Source organism: Dromiciops gliroides, chromosome 5, assembly GCF_019393635.1.
Source record: "Dromiciops gliroides isolate mDroGli1 chromosome 5, mDroGli1.pri, whole genome shotgun sequence".
Lineage (NCBI taxonomy): Eukaryota > Metazoa > Chordata > Mammalia > Microbiotheria > Microbiotheriidae > Dromiciops > Dromiciops gliroides.
In genome coordinates, this window is record NC_057865.1 from 293,325,027 (window position 1) to 293,338,226 (window position 13,200).

General features: G+C 52.4%; 1 protein-coding gene across 1 annotated transcript in view; it reads right to left on the bottom strand.

Annotated features, from left to right (window-relative positions):
- The window catches only part of TCF20 (transcription factor 20), a 92,077-nt gene that overhangs the window by 13,149 nt on the left and 65,728 nt on the right, over nucleotides 1-13,200 (bottom strand).

The following is a 13,200-nucleotide window of genomic DNA, read 5'->3' on the forward strand; positions in this document are numbered from 1 at the left end:
CATATGGGTCCAGTGGCAAGATATACAACATGATGACTGGTGCATGACCCCAGATAGTTAAAGCAATTGGGGTTAAGTGACTTGCCCAGGGTCACACAGCTAGTAAGTGTCAAATATCTGTGGCTGGATTTGATCTCAGGTCCTCTTGAATCCAGGGCCAGTGCTTTATCCACTGTACCACCTAGCTGCCCCCCAGTCAGTTAATATACATCAAGTGCCCACTATGTGCCGGGGATATAAAAAAGAGGCCAAACACACACTGTGCCCTCAAGGAGCTCAGTCCAATGAGTGAGATGATAGGCAAACATCTCTGTCCAAACAAGATACAGTTAGGATAAATTGGAAATGATCAATCGAGAGATGGCACTAAGGCTGAGGGGCTGGGAAAGGAAGCCAGAGAAGGCAGGAAGGAGAGAAAAGGAGAGCCATTCCAGGCATGGACAGCAGTCAGGGACCACATCCTGAGTCTGCAGATAAAGTGAGGCCGCTGTCACTGGATGGGGGGGGGGGGGGGGGAGAATTAAGGTGAAATTAGACAAGAAATGTGGGAGGGACTGGCTTGAGAAGGGTAGATTTCGATTTCATCCCAGAGGTAACAGGGAGGCATTGGTACAGTTGTACTTTTACTTCCTAAAAGTTACAAACAGCATTTTATTTTTAGCTCTTATTTTTGAATGGCCAACACTGGAAACCAATTCTTGAGCTACTTCTCCTAAATCTGTAGGATACACAGTCCCTTCCAGCTCTGTCCTTAAACACCCTGGTGCCTCAGTTTCCCCATTTGCAAAATGGAAAAGAATATCTGCACTCCCTCTCATACAGGGTTATTACTGTGAGGATTCGAATGGGATTCTCAGGCCATAAAATATTCGAGAGACACACACACACACACACACACACACACACACACCCCAGCTGTTTTCCTAATGTTTTGGCTTCACCGAATCAAAGTGGATTTCCATGGGTATAAAAGTTCCAGAGAACAAAGGACTGAAAGGACTATCACCCTCAATGATTTAAATCTGCCCCTTCTGTACATGCAGATTTCTCCAGTCTGGTTTTCTTCAAGGGAAGTGAAGAAACCCCAGAGAGATGGGAAGGTTAGGAAAACTGACCCTTCTGCCAATGAAAAGGGAACAGTATTCAGTTATAATTCAGCAGATGACATGACCTTATGAAAAAAAGTGAAGTTCCAACAGTTTGGTGTCTACACAGAAAAGTTAAGCCACCAGCTCTCAACAACTGGTTCCAAGCTTATGCCTTAGGCACAATCATGAAAATGAAAATAAAAATATGTAATAAAGAAAAACAAATTAAGCCCTCAGGAAGAAAAGTTCTTTTGATAAAAGTGCTGCTAGCAGCTGAGTGACCTGCCCCTATGACCAAGAGAAGGGATGGGACCTCAGCAGAATTCTCGGGCAAGCCCAGGGCTTCACAAGCAGCTCGGTCTTCTCGAGGTCCACTGACCTGGGACTAGCCCAGGTCCCCAGAAGGGAATCTGGCTGAAAAGCCCCTTACTATAACCCTTCCTTTCAGGAGACTCCTCTCCAAAGCCCCTCTCTGTTATTTGCTGGCAGATCGGCCCATCATGATCGACAACTTGCCTTCAACATCATTACCAGGTTATCGGATGTGACTCTGAATTTACTGGTCCAACAGGAAGGACAGAATTCATGCTCGTGGGTCTTCACCAGCCACGCACAGTCCTTGTGAAGGCCCTTCTGCTCCCCCTCCCTAGGAGGGCCTGGGCTCAAGGTTCCTCAGCCCGCCCTGCCTCCTGGTGTCACAGTGTGACGGGGAAAACAGCACACAAACGATCGCATGCCAATGAGATAGATAGGAAACACTGATGGGCGTCTGGCAGGAAGGAAGTCGGCCAGGGAACGGAGAGATGGAGTGCCTCAGAGAAGCGGCCAGGAGGCCAGTGTCACCGGACCCAGAACGCGAGCGGGAAACAACAGTATCATTTCTGATTCCCTGCTTACGCCTGGTCACAGAATTCTGAGATCGAAGGTCTGTTGGCAGCCATCTCATTCTTCCTACATGAGGAGACCAGAGCTGGTCAGAGACTTCCAAGGAGGGAGAGCCCCTGGCACCTGGGGCCAACCTGTCCCCTTCCCTTCGCAGGGCCTATTCCCTCCTCTGTGTGACAGCCCTGTGTGACCCCTGTGTGGCTGTTCTCCTCATCCATCCTGGCTGCCCACCTGGGGACGCTCCAGCTTTAAGTGTTACCTCCAGAATAGAACACTCTGCTTCAAAGAGTCTGCAGGGGCAGAGTTCAGTGGAGTCCTCAAGTAAGAGACTTTAGATGTGTCCCTCCCTCAACACCATCATCTAATTGGATTCAAGGAAACTGCTCTCCCTTGCAGCCTGATGCCACCTGCCAATGTGATGGATGAGCCTGCCATCTTTGTCTTCAGTCAGGTCACTGAGAAGAGGTACCCGGGTGCTTACTCCCTACTACTGAAGACCTGAGCCACGTACAAGCCCCTGGGTCCGGCCATGCACAGGCTCTGAATACAACTGACGGGATATCGTCACTGCCATCGAGGTGACGCCTCCGCCTGCATCTTCACCGCAAGGAAAGCCCAGCCAGGTATCCGAAGAGTGTTCCCCTCATCTGCTGGCTATGTCGTCTGGCACAATGGGCTCTTCCTAATCAGGGCTCTGCTTTCCAGACGTTCACCAACCACATCTCCAATCATCCATTTGGGGATTTCCCCAGAAATTGCAGTCCAGCTCATGGGCCCACTGAGCAGGCGGAGATGGGAACTTTTGCCTTTCCAGGTGCCTCTGCCAGCTCCCACGACCACCCAAATATCCTTGGTCTCAGCTCCGCAGGCCTATCTGCCAGCTCTTTCAGGACCAGGATGTGGTCATGCACCTGGGCGGGGGCCCAAATTCATCCGGTAGGCACAGCTAAGGACTCTTACAGCTTCTTTATGCCTTGACATCATTCTCCTTGGCAGCCCAATGCCCCCAGAAGCATCCTTCCTCCCCAGGGTCTTCCTCCCTGTCTTTTCTGCTTTCCCAGAATGTATGGTGCACATCAAATGGTACCTAGTTTTTCTTTCCATGATCATCATCTATAGGTAGGAGCAGTCATTTGTCCCCAAATTAAATCCCCCGGGGAACAAGTCCACTCTAGCAGGGAAGCTGACGCTGACTGGGCTGCAGGAGAGCTACCCCTGCTGGGGTGTGGGCACTAGGTCTAGCACCCGTAGGGGGCTCTAGAATGGTAGTGTGGAGCTGCCAGGCTAGCAGTGGAGCAGGTCCCAGTTCCAAGCCCAGGACGAGGATCGGGGCTTGGCCAATATAGGAGGACCCAGTCTCAGAAAAGGTCAGCAGTTCCTTGGCCTCTGGCAGAGGTAGAGCGTGCAAGTTCTCCACCACCACAAAATCATGACTCAGTGCTTGCATCGTCATCTCTTTCCCCAACTCACTGAGTTCTTCCTTCTGTCCAGGTGGTCTGTAACATACTCTAATGGGTAGGTGACTTTGCCCGTCTTTTCTCTCTGAAGCATCAGCCTCCGCTATTCTGACAACCACAGCTCCTGGGAGGGCCCCTGAAATAGACACTCCTCACCGTCCTCACAAATACTGGACTCTGACAATCACAGCTCAAGTCCTGGCAAAACCACTTCATCAGCCAATCAAGTATTTCCTAAATGCTTATTCCACGCCCAGGCCTATTCTAAGTGTCAGGGACACAAGTGCAAGAGAAAAAGCAGCGATCCCTGCTCTCTAGGGGGTGAGGTGTGTGCTTTCACAAGCAGACACACAAGAAATTCACGGGAGGTGGCAGTGTGGGAGGCAGCGCCCTGGGCCTGGAGTCACAAAGACTCCTCTTCATGAGCTCAAGTCCAGCCACAGACACTTCCTAGCCGTGTAACTCTGGGCCAATCGCTTAACCCTGCTTGCCTGAGTTTCTTCATCTGAAAATGAGCCACCCATCTTTTACCAACACACAACACGCTGCTCTCATTTTATTCTTTGCTTGCTATCGCCAAAGGCACGCAACACCACCACCTCCTCGCCATAGAAAGAATCCTGAGTTTTTAGGATCTGCACAGAGAGGAGTGGCCAGAAAACTGGACGCCCACCATTTGAGGTGCAGCCTCACCCAGCGTCTGGAGAGGCTCATCCTCAGGAGGCTGGCCTGGCCCCAAAGAAGTCACTGACCCTCGGGCCCTGAATTCTGGGCCTTCTTTCAGATGGAAAGGTCCGGGAGGCCAGCATCAGCCACATCTGAGCTCTGGTCTAAACAGACTATAAGCCAGGCAGGTTCCCCAAGAGATCATGTTTAACATTTAAATTTCCTTTCATTACCGCCTCATCTCTAACATCCTTTTATTTCCTGAAAAGGGAAATGAGGTTCTGAACTTTCAGGGAGACAGACGAGGGACTGTGCTCCCTCTGCTTGATGGAAGGAGCAAGAACTAGGCCCAGCAGGACAGAATTAAAGGGAGATGGATGGTGACCCATGGGAGGAACATCTGATCTCTGCCATCATGGGTAAGGCCACCTTTCTCAGGAAGCTGGCAAAGGCTGCAGGAGGGCCTCTGGATGCCCTGTGGGATGTGAGAGTCTACAGTGACAGGGCCTTCACTTTGTGGTGGCACACTGATTTTTAAGGCGTTTAAGCAATGGAAAAATGGCCTCGTGTCCACACCAATGGTGTCAATGGACAGTGACTCATGCAAGGCCCTAGAAGATCCCCCCAACACACACACACACACACACACAAGGAGTGGCCAGGGGTTTATGCCACAGTGGTGTTCAATGATTTGAGATGGAGCCGGAGCCAATCCCTTTCCCTCTTGGAGGGGATAAAAGGGAAGATTTTACAACCTTGTCATTCCTTGAAAAAGCCCTTTCACAACACCCCAAAAAGATCCACTTAACTTGCCCATATCTGCTTCAGCCAAGTAGTCATAAAATCACCCCCCCCCCGCCCAAGTTCCAGGATGCTCAACAAAAATCTCACAAAATCTGAGCTGGGTGGGACCTCAGAGAGCACTCGGTCTAATCTACACTTCAGCAGAAAGCCCCGTGCCCCGATCTCAACAAGTGATCATTCAGCTTCATCTTGAAGACCTTAGACAGAGAACTCACTACTTCACCAAAGGCGCCCATCTCAAGTCTAGAAGGACAGATCTGAGAGTTTCTACTAACAAGGAATGAGTCCTCGCCAACAGCAGGCAGAAGAGGGGGGCAGCGGTGGGGGTGGTCTAACAGCTTTGTGATTAGAGCTCTAGCTACTTAAGGAAGCTCACTCTGATGCCAGCACTATTGGCTCTTTTTTTTAGTGAGGCAATTGGGGTTAAGCGACTTGCCCAGGGTCACACAGCTAGTAAGTGTGAAGTGTCTGAGGCCGGATTTGAACTCAGGTCCTCCTGACTCCAGGGCCAGTGCTCTATCCACTGTGCCACCTAGCTGCCCCTGCACTATTGACTCTTGAACCACAAAAGGAACAAGGCTGAAGAATTAAGTCTCAAAGGCAGTGGGACAGTCCTTCTCCTCCATTTTACAGATGAGGGAGCCAAGAGAGGAGACGGAACTGCCTCTGGATGCTATGGATTAAATCCCATGTTCCTACAACTCAGGCGACCTCCTTGGTCATCCAGTGCCTTTTCCCATTTGGCCTGAGGATGGAGATGGTGAGAGCTTCTTTCAGATGGAAAGCCCAGGCATGGTGAGCCATCCCTGTGTTCCCCAAAGACTCCTGTTACATCATGGCACAGCCTTGCAAGAATGCAGCAGAAGGGCACTGAGCCTCACAGCCTGCCCAGTGATTTGCTTTGGAGACAATCTACGCAAGCTAGAAAGGTTTGGCGATGCTGTAGGGCCTCGCTCCCTGAGATTCAGACGCTCATGACAACTGGAGATCAGCTGGTGTTGTTTTCTGCCTATGGCGTACAGATTATACACTGGGGAGCTGGTTAGGCAGCGTACCTCTGAATTCCCTGAACAACATGGCCCCAGAGAGCACCAAAAAGCCAGCAACATTTTAGAACTGGGTCAATGCAGCCAACACGAGCTACGTGTGCTAGGGGAAGAGTCAGGGGGACGGCCGATCATTGCTATACTGACTTAATTCAAGCTGCTGGAAATTCAATGGCTTTTTGGTTTGGTTTGGTGGTGTTGAAGAAACCCAACTAGACTTGTGCACAAACCCGGCTACAGTAATAAGTAAACATGTTAATACTGGACAGTGTCATGGCTCTCTTGGTGGGGAGGGGGGTGAACTAAAGGCCTCCGTGGTCTCTTCTAGCTCCCAATGGGACGTCCCATGCTAGGGTCTAGGCCAGCTAGTCATGACGTCAGCCATGGTCAGTCACTTGTGTGTAAAGCCAGACGCCCACATTTATATGGCTCACGGAAACATCTGCACTTAGACTCAAGGTAACATCAGCCAGCCAGTGGGGACTAACGAGATCCTGCTGCCAATGTCTATTGGGCACTGGGGTCGTCATTTCCAGATTCACCACAGGTCCCGTGACAACCAACTCCCCCGACACTCTTCTGCCGCCTTGAATTTTCTGTGCTAATATTTCTTGAAAACACTTGAGCAGAGCCCAGAAATCTCCTTCCACAGCTATCTGTTCCGTTCACTTATTTGAACAGCACCAGTCTTCTGAGGGGGCCCTGGTCCAACATGGAGGGGCACAACTGGCCACAAGCTTGGCAGCAAGACCCCAAGCTTCCTGCGGGTGAGGGCCGGCTCACTCTGGCATCTGCATTCCCAGGGCCTGCAGGCGGCACAAGGTCTGGCACGGACAAGGGCTCCCAGGAGTGCTTGCTCAATCACTGAAGCTTGCTGGCTGGTTCCTGAGGCCGCCTTTGCGCTCCTTATCCTCACCTGTAGCTGGGCTGTCCCCACTCAAGTTGGGATGTGGGCTGGCATTGACTCCATGCAGTCCCCAGCCCAGGGCCTGGGGCTCAACCACCCCAGAGCTAAGGGAAGTCTTCCTGCCGAGGACTCCCACGAGCACATTATCATGTGGTCCTCACACAAGGGGGATGAGCAGGGGAACCCCCCTGCCCCTCATCTGGGCCTGTTGATCAGCTGTCCCCTGCTGGCTCCTGGGATGGCTCCTGGGGGGCAGTCACTGCTTTTTTGCCTGTCTGGGAGCCCCGGTTCTTAGCACAGTGCCCGGCAGCTGGCAGGCAGTTAGGACTTGCTGTTGCTTCCCACGCCCTGGGCAGCTCTGCCCTCCGAGCCGTGGTTCTACCATCAAGACGAAGGGACCTGCCCAGAGTCCCGCAGAGCTGGCACCACAGGCTAATTTCCCAGCTTCCGTCTGGTTCTGCACTTACCCACTGAACCTTCAGAGTCCCAGCCACCCTGAGGAGCCTCCCCCAACCCTGCACGGTCCCCAGCACCTCCTCTGCACTTATTCCCCCCCGAGGGCCTTATCTCTAGCTGATTCCCCCAGCTAACGCCTGTCCTTTCTCCTGAGGGAAGGAAGCAGATGAAATTCTGCCCCCTCCCCCTCAGCTCTGCACAGCCCATTGGTGTCAGACATACGGCAGAAGCTCAATAAATACCCACTGAATTAATTTCCCTTCCAATAAAGGAAAATGTTAACGGCTGCCCAGAAAACAAGACAAAATCCTAAACTACAGAGCAGCGTCTGAAGCTAATCTTTTGCTCTCCCAAGCCAGAGATAGAAGGGTAAGGATGACCACCCCCACCCCCCCTGCCCTGGTCAAGCCTCCAGATGGAGGCTGCTGGCCTGGGTCTGGGGAATAGCTCAGGATCGGGTTACTCCATGATGCAAGGGAGAAGTCCTCCCTTAGCAGACCGGGGGAGCAGCTGGACCGCTTCGGCAGAGAGGTGCCGAACAAATGGAAGCCAAGGCCACAGCCATGTGCAGATGAACAACCAGCAGGTGCTCAGAGCCCACAGTTTTAGAAGCATCCCAAATCCCCAAACAGGCCTTCGGAGTCTAGGGAGGATGAAAAGGAATCTCAGCAGGCTCACGTCCTGTGTGACTGATGTTAGCCGCTTCTCTCAGCCTGGCACACGGAAGGAACCACTACACTCATGACTCATGAGCAGCATCTCACCAGGGGCACCTGCTGCCCCTCGCCCTCCTAGCCACCCCACTCCCCCCAACACTGCCATCTCACTTGCTCAGCTCAGAAATCATCAGCTACTGTTGCAGGAGCCCCTGCTGCCAAGTCTTCATGATCCACTGAGAGGCTAATGGGCCCATCTTCCCGGCCATCTCCTTCCTGTCAGAAGAAAAGGAATGCATGCACGTGCCAAGTGGGCCTCTTCAGCCTCTTCTCTCTGACCCCAAGGTCAGCAGGCCAGGAGGAAAAGGACAAGCCCAGGGGCTCCCTGCTGTGGACTGTGCGCCTGTTTCTTGGGAAGGCATCTGGACCTCAGCACAGAAACGGCTGGGGCTGGGAGAAGCTGCGGTTGTGACTGACAGGAGCCAAGGGGCTTCAGTCACGGCCCCCCCCTCCTTAAAACCCTTCGTCATCTCTCAGCTCCAGAGAAATGACTCACTTATTTGAGTGAGTGAAGGAGCTGATCTGGCCCGGCGATGATCCACGAGAGATCTCCTGGCCTCACCTGCCCTCCTGCACCAGCCTTCTGCCAGCAGATGGTAGCAGCCGGCCTGGCGCTCACAGTAGTGTGAGGGAGGGAGCCTTCCAAACACTGGGGGCAGGGGGGAGAGGGCCCTTTTACTAGCCCTGCTCCCATACCTGAATACTCTGAATTCTCTCCCCCAGGTGGGCTGAGTGCTGCGCACACGCACATCCACGACACTCCACCTTGGTGAGGAAGACAAGCAGCTCCGTTTCCTCCTTTCTTCTTCCAGGACAAGCTTGCTCTCGATGTCCTTTCCACGTGCAGGGTGGCCATCATCTGGCCTGCTGATTTCCTGATCTGCTCACTTCCCTCTGTGTCCACTCGTCTAAGTTTTGCCCCATTTCTCTGCCCTCTCTTCCCCAACTGATGGATGGCCCCGCCTTCCTGCCTTATGTCCAGATCTCTGCTACCACATAGTGTCACTATGAGGATCTGATGTCTACGGGAGCTTCTCTCTTTGGAGCATGTGCCTAGCAGTGTAGCGGCTGGATCAGGAGGCATGGAGGTTCATTCTTTGAACAAGAGAAGTCCCATGAGGACCCATTATGCCTTGTTTCAACCAACACCGAATGCCCTGTTGTTTTTTTTGCGGGGCAATTGGGGTTAAGTGACTTGCCCAGGGTCACACAGCTAGTAAGTGTTAAGTGTCTGAGGCTGGATTTGAACTCAGGTCCTCCTGAATCCAAGGCCAGTGCTTTATCCACTGCGCCACCTAGCTGCCCCTATCGAGTGCCCTCTGGCCTGATCTCTAAGTGCTCACAGTGAGTGGCCAGGGCTGTGGTAGAGAAGAAAGGGCCAAGACTCAGGCCTTGCCCTCAAGGGGCACCCATGTGGAGCTGAGACCAAATGTTGGATAAAGGCCACAATGGGAGGCTGATCTCACAGATATTGCTATTGAGTTCTCACAAGCTCACTTCTCTTCTGCCCATCCATCTGCAAAGAGTGTTTTGTGGTGTCAGGGAAGTTAAAAGAAGTTCAGGGGCAGCTAGGTGGCGCAGTGGATAAAGCACTGGCCCTGGAGTCAGGAAGACCTGAGTTCAAATCCAGCCTCAGATCCTTAACACTTACTAGCTGTGTGACCCTAGGCAAGTCACTTAACCCCAATTGCCACACACACACACACACACACACACACACACACACACACACACACACACACACACACACAGTTTGGAGCCCCCAACTACCACAAGCCTGCCCTTCCCCAGGCTCTTCAGAGAAGTATAGTGTAGAAGCCATTCAACTGGAAATGGGTACGAATAAAGAGATCTGTCTCCTTTTGCTGCAGTTAGCTGGGTACAAGCAGGGTGGTCCCTGTCCCTGTGGCTCTGGGCAGAAATTCAAACGTGGGCTGTGCCCAGCGACTTGCTCGGCCTGGTGTTCAAAGCCTCACTGTGCCTTAGTGTCCTTAATGGGAAAACGAAGACACTGGCCTCAAAGGGCCCCAGCTTCCTTATTCATAACATGAGGCAGCTCCCCTTACAACTCTGAACCAACCTTCCACAGCATGGTTGTGAACCCAGCATTAACAGGGGTCCTCTTGGGGTCTCAACATCCTCTTCTATGAAACAAGTGCTAGACTTGATGACTTCTGCCTGTTTGGGTAACTCCCCACCCTGGAGCTTGTCTCTCCTGACTTGGATCAGATCACAGACCAAACCTAAGAATGGATGTGCAGAAGAGGAAGGGACCTGGGGGTCATGCAGACTTGTCACCCTGGGGCGGACCTCACTAGGAGGGCAGTTTCTTGCCCTCTGTTCCATTACTGCACACAAACTCAATGTTGAGGACAGTGCGTAGAGGAATGCCCCCTCCAGATGTCACTGAGGGGTGGGCTCCAGCCTCGGCTCTAAGAACCCCACAGACTGGGTCCCCAGTCCCCCTTCAGCTCTAACATTCTAGGCCCCATCAGGCACCAAGCTGTCAAGTCCACAGAAGTGTTCACACCTCCCCGTGGCCTTTGCATGTGACACAGCCACATGTCACCAGAGTGGTGTGGGGCAAAAGGCTCCTCAGCCAGAATGCTTGGGGGGAGGGGAGACTCTGCTGTGATACCTGACCCCCCCCCCCCATACTTTGCTACTTCTCTTCTGCTGTCCTTCAGTGCCTGAACCCTCCCAGTGACTTCGCTCTCTGCCCCTTCCAAGTCCTCCTTGGATGTCTGTGAGAAGGCTGACCTTGGAGCCAGGAAGCCGCTGTTAGTCACTTGGCTCTCCCTTGGGCGTTCGCACCTTCTACTGTCGTTGTGTGGGGTCTGCCAGCCAAGGCCAGAGGCTTCTCTGCGTGATCCAGGCCACCTGTCTTTCTTTTTCTCCTCTTTACAATTATAAAACAAATGCTCTGCCATCTCCTTCTTCAGCTCATCGGACAGATAAGCAAACCGAGGTAAGCAGGATGAAGTGACTAGCCTAGGGCCTCACAGCTAGTAAGTGTCTGAGGCTGGATTTGAACTCAGGAGGAAGAGTCTTGCCGACTCTGGGCCTGATGCTGTGTGCACTTTTGTACGTGGCCCTCAGAGACAAGGCTATTTCCAGAGCCTGATTCCAATTTCATCAGTGTGCCGGGGTTCTTAGCTCATTTTAGCTATAGGGTCTTCCTGTGCCCTTCGGAGGATCGCCCTCCAGTACGTCTGCCAAAAAACCCCGAAAGGGGTCACGAAGAGTCAGACACGACTGAAAAATGACCAAACAACAAATTCAGAACCAGGCGGCCTCCAACAAGATGTCTCCCAACCCTGAGGTCCTGGAACAATGCAACCCTCTTGTTGGACAGAGGAAGCCCCAGAAGCTTCTGGCTGTTCATGTTCTTCCATTCTCCGACCCCGAATTGGAAGCGTGCCTTCTCTGGACTGTTTTCCTCCCCCAGACCATCAATGACAGGTGGGCCAGGAAGGGCCCATGCTCTAAACACCTCAGTGTTCCCAGCAGTCCTGGTGTGCCCTGCCCACCCTGTCCTCCCCGTTCCCCATTCAGTTCCCCAATCCTGTCCATTCTATGTCTCTCTTGAGAAGGATAACTTCTTTACGTACAAGGCTCCGCTCCAGTTCATAATCTCCTAACTTTTCTCTTGGACTGTATACAGCTGCCTTCCTGCTCCTCGTCACAAGTCTCTTCTCTCCACATCTTTGTACCAGCCGTCCCCCATACCTGGGATGCCCTGTCTCCTCCTTTCTGCCTCTAGAATCTTGGGCTGCCTCCTGCCATGACGCCTCTTCCCAATTCCTTCAGCTCTTTGTCACCTAACGGTGACCTCACCCTGTCCTTTATCTGTATGGCTCTGACACACCCAGAGCTCTCCGTACACATCTGTGTGCCCCCAGCAGCTGTTCAGTCTCAGGCACACAGTAGGCCCTTGATGCTTGACTGATGTTTGCTCGCTAACCTCATGGTCCCCCTCCATTCCCCAGCCCTTAAGATCTCACAGCTCCTGGAAACCAGCAGCACAAGGTGGCCTGGAGCTGGGTGCAAGAATACCCCAAGTATGTTCTAGGGCAGTGAGATTCCACGGACACCAGAAACTTGCTGAATGTATCAGGGGTGAGCTAACCCTGACTCTGAGTGCCTCCTGTCGCTGGCTACAATCTAGCTCCCGTCTCTGAGGGCTGACAAACACAGTCGCTGTATTTGATGAGGTGCCTTTGAAGAATTCTGCCCTTCTCCAAAGGAGGGGCAGGGATGAAGGGGAGGCTGGAGTAAAGAGGTCCTTTGGTACGGAATCCCTTCCTCCCGACAACAGGGACTTACCAAAGCGTGGGCATGCATCCATGGGCAAACTGTGAGGCAGGGAGAATCAAGCAGAGCCTGGCAAACACAATGGCAATGCTGTGACGCCTGAATTGTCAAAGAAGTGGGAGCTGGCCAAGGGTCTGATGGCATGTCCCCCCAGTGGAGTCCAAGTTCCTTAAGAACACAGCCTGTTTTTATTTTTTTGTGTCTCCAGTGCTTAGCTCAGGGCCTGGCATACAGGAAGCACTTAATAAGTGCATGCTGCTGCATACAGCATTACATTTTCTGAAATTATTATTATTATTTTTACAATGGGTGGCTCTCTAGGAGTGGGTGGGAAACATAGGTGAGAGATAGCACTGTCTCCATTATCAGAGAAGGTCAGATTGCTAGGCTGACACAAGACAATCCTGGTGAAAGATTTCTCTGATCCAAAGTGCACGTTCACCCATGGGTGCCAACTGAACCCTCCAAATGTCTACGAGGTATCTTAAGGCACCTGGCACACTGGAATGCACTTCTTCTATGTGGTGGGTAATTGAGGGAAGTCACATGTTTTGGGTGGGGTGGGGACACTAACAACAGAAATCATGGGGAATGGCTGCAAAGAAGGTCTGATTAAGAAATGATAAACTCTCCGTAGCTGGTATTCTTACTAACAGGACAGCTGGAAAACTCACTGAACTTGAAATCTAGGGCCCTGGGTTCTGACCCCAAACAGGCCATGTATGTGACCAAGTCCTCCCATGCCCAGCTGCCTCTCTGCTGGGTGAAAGCCTTTCTGACTCATGGCTGCTGGGCTCAGTGACGCCACCTTAAAGCTGCTGGCTATGTAGATGCTCAGGGACATAGAATAGAAAGATGAGG